This window comes from Trachymyrmex cornetzi, unplaced genomic scaffold (genome assembly GCF_001594075.2).
Source record: "Trachymyrmex cornetzi isolate Tcor2-1 unplaced genomic scaffold, Tcor1.1 scaffold774, whole genome shotgun sequence".
In the NCBI taxonomy this organism is placed as follows: Eukaryota; Metazoa; Arthropoda; class Insecta; order Hymenoptera; family Formicidae; genus Trachymyrmex; species Trachymyrmex cornetzi.
The window spans coordinates 13,013-14,367 of record NW_017300107.1 but is presented as its reverse complement, the minus strand read 5'-3'; the positions used below and the strand labels follow the sequence as shown (position 1 = coordinate 14,367).

The window sequence follows — 1,355 nt, the reverse complement described above, 5'->3', positions numbered from 1 at the left end:
TATATATATATGTATATATTTTATTCTATAAATTATTCTATGTATATATTTATATCATCATTGTAAAATTATTCCAATAATAAAAAAAATAGCACCCTCATCGTTTCTATACATGCATAATAAAAATCACAAGAAACTCGTTACTTAATTATTAATTATTAATAGGAATACTTTTTTAATACTAAAATATAGTTTATAGAAAAGGTAAAATATTCCTAATGGAAAAATTTCGCTGAAATTAGTCCATGTTTTTGAATACTTTTCAACAAAATTTCAGTATTTCAGAAAAATTTCAGTTTCATTTCAGTGATTTTCAACTGAAAATTCCATTTTCAGCAAAATTTCAGAAAGATTTCAGCAAAAATTACAGAGACATTTCAGCAAAAATTTTGGAGGAATTTCAATTCAATTTCAGCTATTTTTCGTACGTTAGCTGAAAAATTCACTTTCAATGAAATTTCAGCAAATTTTCAGTAATTTCGCTAAAATATTCCAAAACATGGAATAATTTGAGTGAAACTTTTTCTTCAGGGATCTGAACTAATATTTACTAATGTGTGTGGCTATAATAACTTAACACATTTTCTTATAATTATCCTAAATCCTAGTTAAATAAAATACGTATCAGTAGTAACATTACAAAATAAGTCCGAATTACTTCAAGAGGCTCCTGTTTCGATGTATCATTCGTCATGACAGTACTCAGCGATGAGATGCTGGTACGAGAATTACTGCGGCTAACGGTGGTCGAGGCAGATCGAGAGGATGTTTCATCCGTTTTCGCTTGATTTTCCAACAACCGACCGAAGTCCACACCCATGGATCCCAGCTCGTTATAAATGCTGATGAACAGCAAATATGAAGCAATAGACGTGACGACGTTCTAAATATTTGCTTAAACTTGCAAATGTTCTAAAATTTTTCAAATATTCTAAAAATTCTGAAACTTGTTTTGTACGACTCGGACATTCGAACATTTCGTCCCAATATTGATATTTTGTTTTTTTCTATAAAAAAAAAGCAATAATTCTTGTTAAAAGAACTTAAAATAAAATTATTTTGCGTATCATTGGATAGATAAGTTAAAGTTGTCACTAAATAAATATCAATACAATGAAGTAATAGCTTAATTCGAAAAATCAATAAGACATGACAAAAGCATAAAAGTCAACGCTAGTTATTATTGCGATTGTTTTCAACAATTTTTGCAACAAAATATATACGTTTCGACCATCATCAGGTCATCTTCAGTAATATTTAAAAAGAAATAAGCATTGGTAAGATTTCCTTCCTTAATTTTACTAACATTATCTTAACGCTAACAAATTCTTAACTGTTCGCCGCAAAACTTAAAC

General features: G+C 28.4%; 1 pseudogene; it reads right to left on the bottom strand.

The window, feature by feature from the left end:
• The window catches only part of LOC108768272 (multidrug resistance-associated protein 4-like), a 14,592-nt pseudogene that overhangs the window by 4,455 nt on the left and 8,782 nt on the right, over window positions 1–1,355 (bottom strand).